General features: G+C 38.8%; 1 long non-coding RNA gene across 1 annotated transcript in view; it reads right to left on the bottom strand.

Moving 5' to 3' along the window:
- Nucleotides 1-8,373: 8,373 nt before the first annotated feature.
- Nucleotides 8,374-13,032, bottom strand: part of LOC116874227 — a 47,258-nt gene continuing 42,599 nt past the window's right edge. Inside the window, exons 2-4 of the long non-coding RNA XR_004383952.1 lie at nt 11,874-11,961; nt 11,347-11,432; nt 8,374-8,602 (exon numbers count right to left, since the gene is read on the bottom strand). This is a non-coding gene — a long non-coding RNA (uncharacterized LOC116874227). The remainder of the gene's footprint in view (nt 8,603-11,346; nt 11,433-11,873; nt 11,962-13,032) is intronic.

Below are 13,032 nucleotides of genomic sequence, written 5' to 3' on the forward strand. Positions count from 1 at the left end.
TTTCAGCTTCACGTAAGAGTCGGTGAGGAGTGCAGAATTTCAAGCCTTGTCCTGACCTACTGAATTAGAATCTGTGTTCTGACAAGATCTGTAGGGATTTGTATTAATTAAAGTTTGATAAACATTATTGAAAGGAAGCTTCCAATGGAACTCGGAAGTCTGGCTATTAGAGAAATGGAAGGTAAAGACCATCAGAGGTCGGTCCTACTCCAAAGAGAAAAACAAATATTTCAGCAGGGTTAGAACGTGGAAGGCAAGAGACAGGGGGAAAATAGAACACTGGGGACAAGAATGGTAATGAAGTAAGGTGTTGCAGGTCAAACTTGTACTAAATATTTAGAGAATATATATTTGGTTCAATAAGAAAACCTTAGTTTATTCATTTCTTTCTGGTTCTTCAGAAAGCTCAGAGAAGACACTAAACCAAAGCCAACGTTGAAACAGCTAGGGTTTGTCCTTCCGAGAATATCTTTGGAAGTGCATACTTCCAAACAAGAAGGAGATCAATGGTGTTATCCCATAGTAGTTAAAAGTTTCTACTAATACACCAGGTCAAAGTCAAAAGGAATCTGATGCATGCAAATGAAGAAGTACAAACTCATTATTCTAACTGGCCAGATCTCCTTAAATCGTGTCAGTGAAATGTTCCCTGATGGATGAAGACGGTCAAGATGCCAGCAACACATTACATTCTGAAGTCTATTGGTGTGCTAGAAAACAGCTGGATGAAATTACCACATTCCAAAAAATTAAAATAACATTTGCACCACCCATATAGATGTTATAATTTCTTGATGATATTTTAAAGTATAGCACGAGTACCTCTTTATTTTTTCTTTTTAGCTAAAATTAAGTCTCAGAAGATACTATGGTCATTTGTGTTATACTATGGTGTATTTGTGGTTTCTGGGCGCAAGAATGATTACCAGATGTCAAATGCAGTGAACAGTTCCCCCGAGGAAAGAGAACACATACTTCAAAGATGAAGATAAGAAATGACTCATGTTGAAGAATACTTTACCCATCCTGTACTGCTATAACTTAGATTAAGACATCTCTAAAGTGGCCTCCAACACAATTTATTTTTCTTGCAGTTCCCAAACTCTGTCCTCCCATGGGCTACTGGCTGGAAAATGGCAACATTATGACCTCCTAGATACCACAGCCATTCTAAAAGCAAAGAGAGCATTACGTAAAATCTAGTGGGTACATCCTTATTACCTAGTCAGTAGAAATCCAGTCATATGAAAGCATGACCCCAAATACTCCTTGGCTCTTGGGAACCAAGGCTGTGTGAAACCACTCAAGGTCATGCCACTGCAAGGAAAGTATCTTATTGTCTTGTACAGGAAGATGACTTGATTTAAAAAAAAAAAAAAGCTTTATAAATGTATAAACAGTACTAAGTAGGTCCTTATATGTCAAGTGGCTACAAATGTTTAATATGCAAACCCTAAGCCAACACAGATACAGGTAATAACTGTGTTTCGTGTCAAACTCATAATAAATGTATAATGACAATGTCCTCTAGAGCAAGGCCAAAGACCTTCCTAAAGGATGAATGAGTAAACAAAGAAATGAAGACCATACAGGAGTCTTAGCATCACTCCCAGTTCTACAGTAGACTTTCAGGGTGGCCCAAAACAAACCTGGGCCTCTAGCTGTGCTTTAACACCAAGCTGGGGCTACTTATCCTTGAACCTCTTTGTAGCCTAACGTATACCATAATTCACTATGGAAAATATTTGAGCCTGGAATCAAAATGGTGACATAGGGATCTCGTCCTTTTTTTTTAATGGTAGTTGAGAGAGAGAGAGAGAGAGTACATGAGTGAGCTAAAACTAAAATGTGCAAAACCATTCTTTTACATACGTTGCATATTAAAATTCCAGAAAGTCATCAAATGGTTTAAATAACCTCATTAAGTACCTCTGACTACCTTTTTGCATTTTCTACTGAAAGCATCTAGGCTTGGAGCAACGCCATCCTAGCCAACACACTTGGATTCTAGTGCTGCTTTGTCACTGATATACTCTGGGTTGATCCTGTGATTTCACTCTAAGGCCAAATGGCCATCATTCTTGATACTAGTTATCAACCTGAAATGACTGAGCTTTGTTTCTGATTTAGTCAATCCCCATATTATTACCAGTCCAGTCTCTTGGCATTTTCCCACAGAAGTTGGTTGGAATACACCTCATTAACAGGGATATACATAACATTTAGACTAAGGCCAGCTTAGCCCAAAATCCTAAATGTGAATTCACAAACATGGCTCCTTATCTTGGGAGCTTCCTAGGATGGAGGGTGCATAATTACTTCCAGTCTGATGAATTCTAAGAAAGTACAACGTGACTACAAAAACGGCCACCATCTGTCATGTGTTCCTGAGTCCCTGCTCTTTGCCAAAGAACCACTAGCGCTTCCTACTCTGGCTCCATACTGGGTCATATGACTTCCTTTGACCAATGAGGTATTAGTAAATGTAAAGCCCTCAGAAGCTTGAAAAATACTTAAGCTTTTTGGCTCTTCCTTGTTCTCGCTCCTCTGCCTTCACCATGAGAGCTGACAAGGAAGAGTTTGTTGGAACAAGGGCCATGTAGGGCACAGAACTGAATTACCTCAGCATCCCAGTGACCCTGTCCTACAGCTGACAGCCAGAATGAATGAGACCAGCCAAGACCAGAAAAACTGTCTAGTCTAAGTCACTGACCCACAGGCTCATGAGCTAAACATGTTTATTGTTGTTTGTCACAGAGGTTTTGTGTTGTTTATTAAGCAGCATTATTGTGACAATGGATAACTGATAAGCTGAATCCCTCAAAATCTCATGTTTTTGGTAAAACTAAATCCAACCCAAAGAAACAGAACATGAAAATACAGGATGGGTACAAGAGTTAAACAAAACCTGAATTCTAAAATGCCAGTAGAACCACTGTACCCAATCTTACCTTCCACAGAATTTCCTAGAAAAAAAGGCCTGGAGGAATCATGATCGTTCTCGGCATGTTGCTTTGTGCAAGACCCAAGGAAAGCTAGGAGGTTGTACAGTTATCTCCCTTGATGTAATTCTAAACTATACAACCTACTACCTCAACCTGGGAACATGCAGTCACAATGGCTGGAAAGCTACCATTTCTTAGGCAATGAAATGACAAGTTAGTCTTATAATTGTTCTTCATGCTGTCAGCTACTTGGGCCATTCATAAGAGATAACACATCAGAGGGTCCAACAGTAGAGGAAAATAACACAAGAATCTTGGCTTGAGAGTACTGTGCATACAAGAAGGGAGGAAATACTAAGGGTTGTTTTTCTTGATATTATTGGTGCATCAGAATTATGGTAATGTTATATAATGGTGTTTATTCTGATCAAACTAATACCCTCTGGCATGTGTTAACAGAATATAAAAGTAGACCAATATTTAAACTTCAACAATTGAAAAAAAAATAGGAAAATGACTGTTTCTACTGTGAAACTGAAAAACTGTAATCTCCAAAGCATCAGTACCCAAGGGGAAAGAGCTTCAGCCAAAATATGCTGAAAAGTTATAGGAACTAGGATTATGAGCAAAGCAGAGGTAAACAATATAGAAGCTATGTTGAACATTCACTCAACAGTATTTACCATATTACATAATTCTCATATTTATCAAGTGCCCCTCCTTCCAGAGTTGACTGTTTCAGCACTTTTTTTTTGGTATAAATTCTTTCCCCAATAATTTAGCAATGTGTAAAATGTTGACTTTCCCCCCCCCGCCCTTCTAAAGGAATACAGTATAGTTCCCTATTGGCTTTTAATTTTTAAACTGGGTCTTCCCTTTATCATCAGTCTCAGTTTGATGCTGGGGCAGCAGACAGACTCCTTCTTAACAGCTTGATGGTGGCTTCCCATTTCCATGTGAATTGGTGTTGGATCAGGGTTGCACTTCCCATTGATGAAGGCTCTCTGATCTATAGGTAGCCCCCTCTCCTCATCGCTTAGCTGGACTCTGGTTTTGCCTGGTAAAGGTTGTTCCATAGAGAAGCTGGGCCCATGTATATAGAGATGGAGGAGTGTCTAAGCACATGGTAAATAAATGAGTAATAGTCCTATGGTGCTGATTATGTTAAAAAAAAAAAAAAAGATCCAAATGCTGTAGAGTTGGTGTTTCACCACCCTGCTCTACTAACCTGAAGAGGGACCATTTTCCCAATTTCTCCAACCCTGTTCCCTGATGCAGATATCATGGAATGGGGCTGCCTTTTTTGAGAAGACTGCCTCTCTTGGATCAGTGGTTCTCGGGAAAGACTGGTAAGTTAGTTTTACCAAGCAAACGCCCATTCATCCTTCAAGGCTCCATTCAAAGAGTTCTTCCTCTGATCATTCATAATTTTATATGCACATTTTTAATTTAACCCTAACACTATTGCATTATAATTTATCTATCTGCCTCTTGTATTATACCTTGAGCTATTCAAAGATGGGGCTGTGCTACTCACCGTTGCAAATCTAACCCTACTTGAATGCTGACGACCTGGCACAAAGAAGAGACTTAAAAATATGTTTGTTGTATGAAAGCAAAAGCATATGAATGAATGGGTAAAGTGGGAGTATAAATGAACCTAAAGATAAAGGCCAAGTGATTTTTATTTTTATATCATATCTCTTGTCCTGCTACTTATATTGTAACTTCACAGTATGGTGTTAAAAAAAAAAAAGAAAAGAAAAGAAAAGAAAAGGAATCGCAGAATGGCTGAATTCAATTTGACAAGTTTCTCTTAAGTCCTGGATCTCATACGGAAATTCAAGGAGTAACTGTGAGTCCTCTGCCTCCTGATACTCAATTACATTTAAGATTAAACATTCACTAGGACACTAGAAGAAAATGTAAGTCATTGTCTTTCCTCTGCATTTGAATTTCTTTCATTTTCCTTGCACTGACAATTTGTTTGATTCGGTAAATACTGTGAAGGCCTAACCTTTAAGAACAGAAAACAAGGCAATAAAAGAGCCCGTAAGAGTTAACCAAAGAAGACAGAACAAAGATAGTGTATGTTTTGATGTGCTAGCGTGCTAATATATTAGCCTAAATGTATAGCTTACAGAGCTTTTAAATATCCAGAAGTGGAAAAATTCATTTTCTTCTAGGGGTCAAAGACAGAAAGACGTTGCTGCTAGAATACTAATGGTTTTCAATACCCTGCTCTTTTGGTTGTGTGAATTTCCTTGTTTATTTACACTGATTTTAGCCCATTATCATGTATTAGTGCAATTATGGCTCATTACATAATTAGTGTAAATATTTGTAGGCATGCAATAACAACATGCAATTATGATATGGAATGATGTCATAAAAAGTCTTATTGAAAGAAGGAAGTAAAAAATAAGTAGCATTTATAGAACAGTAGTTATATATCTTTAGGTATAGACAATCCATTAAACACTTTAACTTTCAAAACCAGATTCCAAAGATATTCGGAATCTATATATTACAGACTCTCGGTCTGTTGAACATGGAGGTCCGAAGTGTTAGCAGTAGCACTCCCCACAAAGGAAATGAGGGTCAAACTCAAACAATGCTACAAATGTCTGAGATTATGGAAGGCGGGGGGAGACTCCCCATGAGTAAACACATTCTGTACCTGATTAGGTATTTGGAAGCTGGGCAACTGTTAGGAGTAAAGCGTGACTCATTAAAAGTCATCTGGTAACTGACATGAAATTCTACAAAGGGGCTCCTCACCAAATAACCATTTTTTGTGAAGTCACAGTCGTATCTTTGCCATTTTACAAAGTACTGAATACTGTCAGCACTCATAAAACTCTGCTGGGTGAATGAGTGATTGAATCTCACAATTTTTCTGGCCATATGGCTATCCCAAAAGAAACAAGAAACTTCCTTCTAACTTTACTTTATTGGGCACCATGTTAGGTGTTGATAAATCTTTGAAATTTTTAGAGTCATTCATATTGACTTCTCTGTAAAATTTCAACACTATTTCAGGTATAATAAGCTTAAAACATCTTAATTAGAGAGGCTAGGGGACATCAGATGAGGTTAAATACCGTACAGAGCCAAAAGATTCATAGGACCAAACAGGTACTATGGAGTTATTAGTAAGCACATTGAAAAAGAAGGAATTATATTAAATTTAAATTCAAGTTAATTATTTCCCATACCTACCATTTTCTTCCCACATAGAAAAATCCATTTATTAATTTTGGAATAAAAACAAGAAACTCTCTTAAAACGAAGTATCAGCACCTCCCACTGCTCTGGTGATGAGGGTTGAATTCCTTTATCAAATGCAATTCTTGGAATAAGAATTATAATTTCCTGTCTATACACACACACACACACACTATATCCTGGTGTTATAGCTTCATAAATGTATTTTGGTACTGATAATTTGAGGATTTTAATAAAACTACTTTGTTTTATACTCATTCTCTGTATACCTCCATGCAACACAGACTACTGAAATGTATTTTTAGAGTCTTTCTGGGGAAGACCTGAAATTATTTTACTTTCTGCAGCTTTCTGTAGAATATTTGGTCCACTCTGAGGGAGCCCCAAAGGAATAATTAATATCTACAGAAGCATTCATTCATGGACCTGGAAGGAGGGGAAAAATACTGAATTGCATCATCATGTAAAATATTTAATATCCTGTTTCTTGTGGCCAGGACCCAGGGGCTTTGGGTTTTCCACTAGAATATTTTCTAGTCAGATGAATCAAATAATAATATCTTAAATCTTTTAGAAACCTTGAAAAGATTGCTCCCCATAATCTTTTTTTCTTGGGGTAATGGGTCTTAAAAACCTCTTTCAAAGAAATAACCTGGCAGCCACCTCACGGCCAACCTGTAGTCCTTCTGGTGTCTTTGTATGGGGACTACAGGCAACTCAACTTCCCCTTGGATTCATGAACTCCATTGGTCCCACTGGTAATACATTTTAATGGCAGGTTAAAGGGATGATGAGTAGAGACAAGATTTTGCCTTTATCAAAGATAAGTATTTATCCAGGGAAAGTACAAGTTTAATTTGCTAGCAGCTTATCCATTCTAAGTTCACCACTTCAAAGAGGCAGGTAAAACCAACCAAGCAAATTGTTGGCTTAGTGGGTGGATCAAGGCCTTGGGCAAACAATTATACATGATACATGCCAATGAGGACAATCTTTCTCTTCTGGATGTCATGTTCTATCATTCCATAATGAAGTAATGACTTCTTGGCAAGCTGGCTGCTGAGGTCTACAGCCTTCCTTGATGCTATGCCAAGCAAACACAAAGGAAATGTATGTACACCATATCCTCCTCGTGGAGCATTTGCAGAACATTCCATTCTCCTCCTTAAACATATGGGATCTGTACCTACACCTTCCCAATTCCAACAGACAACATTTCATTTTTATGTACGTAATAGAAGAAGAGTTCTCCCATCCCTGAGTAGTGTGGCTCAGAAGAGAAAAGAGCTTTTAATGAAATAAAATGTTACCATGAGCATTTCAAACTTTTGCCAATGGTAACTCAGTAACTGCTTTATATTGACCCTTCTGGTTACACGAGTCTGCGCACACACACACAAAAATAAATAAAATAAAATAAAACAAAACAAAACAAAAAAGTCTAAAAGGGAATTCCTGGCACTGTGTTTGACCAGAAGGGAATGCAAGAGTTTAAGAGTCATCCAAATCTGATCAACTTTTCACCCTGGGTTCTGTTTACAGACTCCTCAGCTCACATTGTTGGAATGAGACAAATATAGCCACTTTTGCTTTGATCTGCAGTCAGTTTGGCTTTCCAATCCTGGCACAATGGTGACATTTAAGAGGCAAAGGGATAAAATTATTTTCATTCCAGCCTCTTAAACATGTGAAGACTTACAACTCTAGCCAACTATGAAGTTAGCCCTCAACGGCCGATCTCTTTTTTATAAAAAAGTTCTTTTTCTTACAGTGCTGGCTCTGCACAGAAGTATAAAGACTACAGCGCATCCATTCCCCTGGTTAATTTTATTTTAAAAGATAAGGACGGATTTGAGAACAATGAGGGAGAAAGAATGGCCACAGGGTACGAGTCAAGCCAGGGCGAGATGGGTCTTGGGCGGGAGCTTCTGTCTGTTTCCAAAAAAGATCACAGTAACTTTCAAAACAATTAGGCCCACAGGAAACAAAACAGACCCTCGGTTAGGTATCTATTTATTCATCCGTCAGTAGTAAGCTGAGTCACCCAAAGTCCTTGTGGCCTCACCTGCGAGCCCCGTCTCTCAATTTGAGAGCTGAGAATAGTTAAAGAGCGAAGGGAATTGAGGGCGAGCTTATAAATTAATGATTGGAGAGTCCCATCCATCTCAGAACAAAAGGTCTCCTTCCTCCCGTACCAGCCCTTCCTTCCATTTCTACCACTCTTAAAGGACTCTAAGGGGAAGACGGGACATGAAAGGGATGGGAAGGGGGACTGGGTAGGCATACAGGCAAAACCCGCGGTCTGTGAGATTGCCTAACAGACACATACCTATAGACACAAGCTTGTGCGGACTATCACCACAAGTTCGGATCTACGGGTTTGTGGCAACAGGCCTCAGTATCTTCTCTCGTTTGGGGGTTTGAGATGTCTGAAAATAAAACGTTAAAGCCATTAGTCCAACCAAAGTTTCTGCCATTCTAGTGTTTTATGTCCGAAATGGAAAGACTTCATCTTGCTCTTAGAAGGGCAAAGGTTAAGCAGTAGCATCTGTGTTCTCCCCGACACAGGTCCCTCTGTTTTCACTTATTCCACAGATACACTCGGCTTTAGGTAAATCTCATCAGGTGACTGTTTAATGTTACCAAAGGCTCTTTTAGTCAGACCTTAGCACACGATCTGGCCAAAGCGGTATCAGATTGTAAGAGAGAGAGAAAGAGAGAGAGATTGAGAAAGACATGAAATCCCAAGTGCAAGTTCTTTCCTTTAAATGCCTGTAATTACATGAAAAATGATGGTGAATTTCTCCCTTCTATTTGCATTTTGGAAAACAGGCGGAATAAACTGACAAGCATCACCAACAGGCTGGTAAGTATTTTCTGAAAAGTCTTCTAGAGATTTCTAGATATATTAAATGAGAAGACTCATCTTCAGGAAAAGTTTGTGTTTTTGTTTCTACCCCACCCCCATTACTGGCCCCAACACTAACACAGAACAAGTTTAGGCATATATTATAAAATCTGAACTGGAGAAGAAGTTGTGTAATTGTCCCCCCAAAACTATTCAAGGATATGAAGATGGATCTGTTTCTGAAGCCTTATGAAATGATTACATTTGTCAATATAGCATTCTTTCTCCCAAGCCAATATTCTACACATAAAAATGGGACATCCAAGACCACGAAGCTTTATTAACAGCTCCTTTTGTGAATTTTCTTAAAGGCACAGTCTGAATCACAAGCACTTCTACGACACATGATAAAAAGCAAAATAATCGCCCTCCCTAGATATTGGGAAAAACATATGCCTCCATCCTTCACCCAACCTAAGAAGAAACTTTTTAATTTTTGTTAAGCGATATCTATAGATCCTGGCTTTCACAAAAATTCTCTTCCTTTGCCTCGACATGAGCATGAGACTTCCTCAAGATTCTGAGAGGCTCTACTAAGTACAAAAAAAGCTGAATTGGGGGATTATTTAGAGAAAAGAGCGGGCCCTTATGCACACATACTGAAAGGTGAAAGCAAGAGAACACAAAACCAACCAACAGCAGGGACCAATAGGACCTGAGACGTGACCCTTCTCAGATACCCCATCATCTGCCTACTTCACTAGGACAGAGCTGTGGCAGCCTATTCATGCGGTGAAGGTTCCCCAAACTGAGAATTTTGTGCAACTCTGCAGCTTGACTTTCAGATCCAAAGCAACAATGATAGCAAGAGGAATTAAGTAGGATCCAAACCAATCACCTCCAACTGGTCTTGGCTTCATTCTAAAATGCTGATTTCCTTTCTAAAAGGAAAGATTTTAAAATGAACCCCAAGCCTCTTCTTTTCCTTTGATCTTTCTGACAAAGGCATGGGTCCAGAAGCATTTGAGGATGGGCACTCTGCACGCTGTGAAGGGTTGTAGGAGCACGTGGGACAGAGGAACTCCCATTCGGTTGGAAAAGAACCATTCCAGGCTTCCAAAGTGATGAGGACTAGCTACTATTATCAGGTTTATTAAAAAGACGGAATGCAGTATTTGTTTGCAATGAACGAAATAAGATCTGTCCAAGTTTTATACTTAGTTATTCAATTAGAACCATCTTCATACATTTGCATCCTCGAACCTCAAAGAAAGGAATGTGATGCTATGTTTTAATTGGGGGCATCTCTTTTTTAAATTTTTTTTTTTTTTAATATAGGACAGAGAAAAGCTACTCATTCCAAATGGTTTGTAGTGTTAGCTTCCAAACAATCCACCGTTTTAATTATAGAAAATAAAAGAAAAAATCGGAAGATGTCTAGATTGCAGGGGAAAAAAATAGGTCAAATCCTGACTCATAGAAGAATGGTTTGTTCGGAAGGAGATATTTTCTCCAAAATATTAATTGACTACCTCCTTCAAGAACCTTCTCTGTGTTATGGAGGAAAAGAAAAGTTCTTTTCAGAGCAAATTTTGGCTAGCTTTATGAAGCAAGATTCTGTGGGGCTCTGTTAGATAGTAATACTCATAATTAAGTTGGAAAATGCAAGCTGAATGCTATGAACAATGGCAAAGCAGAGTAAGGTAATTTATCAAGCAAATATATTATTTGTGCTATTAAACATTTTTAAGTGGCATGAAGTTCTTTAATACCACTAAAAGGAAACTGCCTGTATCCTGATAGCTGAGCTCAAATCTTAGCCATTGGACAGGGATGGGGATAGCTGCATTAAACACCATACTATATTACCAATCTAGGACCAAAGTTAAAATGTCAATATTGTTATGCTAGTTATACATGTTATGCTAGTTATGCTAGTTATGCTAGTTATACTTCCAGGAATTCAGAGCACACAGTAGGTTTTTTAGAGACAATCCTCTGATATTTACATTTTTCAATTCAATTACCCAAGATAGCCACAGAGTTTAAGGCCAGTGCTTGACGGTTTCAAATGAGTTCTGGCTAAATCAATGTTAAAAGAAGTAAGCACTGTTAAGTAATAACTTCATTTTTTTTTCCTGAATTCCATAGAATTGAATGCCATGACTGCTCTGCTATGAGTATTATAAAGCTATTTGCTACTTTAAAAAAATCAAGTTCAAAATGCAGTTATTCTTTAGAACTAAAGCATTCAGACGTGCCCTAAAAATTTGCAGCGCTTGAGGAAACGGAAGGTTTGGGAAAATTAAGGGAAAACACTATTACCTGAGAAAAGTAACTTCTTAGGAATCCTATTTTTTAAGCTCGTTGCCATCTTGCTAGGCCAATATCTTCAAACCATTAGCCCGTGTCTGGAAAATAAAATTATTTTAAGTGGATCAAGACTCTTTTGTTTGTTTATCGGTTGGTTTCTTTTTGTCACCCAATTCTTGGTTAAAGCTAAATTAGAATTAACGCTGGAACGAGGTAAAAACGGAACAGCAAACACTGAAATAAATATAATTCTAGAAAATCACTGGGTAACATTATATTTACTTAATTTCCAAAACTGCACATGCTATAAAGGTTCTGCAAATAAGTCACGTTCACATTTTTTCCTGGAATTTCCCTGGCTATCGACAAATGCTGACAACTATTTTACCGGAAAAATGATCAAACAGGAATGTGAGGTCTCAGAATATTCACAAATTCCAATGTTTTATACCAAACCGCTCATTTGCTAAATATGAGAAAGAGACAGGCTATCAATTATTAAGAACGGTTAAGGTACAATCAAGTTGGGCAATCATTACCTGGCAAGATGTAGCATCACTGAAACATCGTTTTAACTTTTTGATTTTGAAATGTTTCAGAAGTCATTATTTGTCTCTGCTGATGGGGCTGTTAAAAAGAAGTAAAATATCTTATTGTGGAGAATTCATGAGTCTATCCCCCTTCCACCACAGCAGGATTCTTGGCTTCCATTCCAACCTTCTTTCATTGGCCATGTTTTAGACGCAGGGTTTGCTTTTCCTTCATTGTTCCTTTACTAATGGAAGGCAAACTCACTGTGCAGCTGCTTGCAAAAGGGAAAATGTATTTGAGTTTTGCCTGGCTTGTGGACTTGAACACCCAACAATCCATGGTGATGTCAGTAGAACGACACCAACAGAAAGATTTCCTGCCCTCCACCCTCCTTCTTTTTTAAAGATGTACCTCTTGTCCCAGATCTCAGCAGACCTCCTTTGTCCTGAGGGGACAGAGCAATTCAAGTGAACTTTTTAAAAAGGAAGGCAAGAGAGAAGTGAAAGAAAGAAGGGGGGTGGGGGGGTGGGGAGAGAAAGAAAGAAAGTGGGAAGAAAGGAAAGAAAAAAGAAAAGGAGGCAGAAAGAAAGAGAAAGAGAAACAGAGAGAAAAAGAGAGGAGGGAGGATGGAAGAAAAGAAAAGGAAAGAAAACGAAAAGAACAACCACAAAAAAAAGACTCAAATCTACCCTTTGGGATTCATCATGAAGCAGGAGAGACGGCCAGTCTTTGGTCTCCCTATGGCTTCTCTGTTTTCCTGATGTCTTTTCTCTCACCCTCTGTAGTCCTTGCTTTTTTGTAGGAAGATCCAATCACCTCAACAAAAGAGGCACATCCAGCAATCGCTGCTCCAAGAGACATTCACTGGTGCCATGCGTCACCGTGAGCGCCGTCCACCTGCGACACTACCACCGGGACACCAGACCCCAGCATGGGAGCGCCTCTCCTGGGAGCAATGCAGGGGCTCCGTCACCAAAGCCAGCTAGCTTAGGTAGGATTAATTCTTCTCTGCCCAGGAAAAACTGACCAGAAGGGAGTCGGAGGGAGGAGATTGGCCAGGTTTTCATGCTCCTTTCGGCCGAAGGGAAAATTAGAATTGATATTGATAATCTCCCTGTCACACCTGCCATCACCCCCCACCCACATTTAAAAAAATTAATATTTTAT

This window comes from Lontra canadensis, unplaced genomic scaffold, assembly GCF_010015895.1.
Source record: "Lontra canadensis isolate GAN:19392208 unplaced genomic scaffold, GSC_riverotter_1.0 scaffold36, whole genome shotgun sequence".
NCBI lineage: Eukaryota > Metazoa > Chordata > Mammalia > Carnivora > Mustelidae > Lontra > Lontra canadensis.